The sequence below is a fragment of the Penaeus monodon genome, chromosome 23 (genome assembly GCF_015228065.2).
Source record: "Penaeus monodon isolate SGIC_2016 chromosome 23, NSTDA_Pmon_1, whole genome shotgun sequence".
NCBI classification, from domain to species: domain Eukaryota; kingdom Metazoa; phylum Arthropoda; class Malacostraca; order Decapoda; family Penaeidae; genus Penaeus; species Penaeus monodon.
In genome coordinates this window covers 14,133,881-14,134,176 of record NC_051408.1, presented here as the reverse complement: position 1 = coordinate 14,134,176, position 296 = coordinate 14,133,881, and positions in this window count along the sequence as shown.

Genomic DNA, 296 nt, shown 5'->3' with positions numbered 1-296 from the left:
CTCTCCCCCAAAATAACTCACTCCCCGCGACCCCCTCTACAAGAATCTCCGCGGCTCCCACGCGCACACCCTTCCCCGCATCAGGCGCCGTGTGTGATTATCCCTAAGAGACTCCAGTTTGCGACCTTTGCTTCAGGAGAGTCTGTGACCTTTAAAATCTATCAAGGCTTCGCTCTACAGAGACTGGTTCTCGTAAGCACTAGTGAGGATGCATAATTTAGGGCTGGGATGTCTTTCCATCTCGCTTTCTTCATCCCACTGTGTCCTCAGATGGATCGGTGCGTAGCTTTAAAATG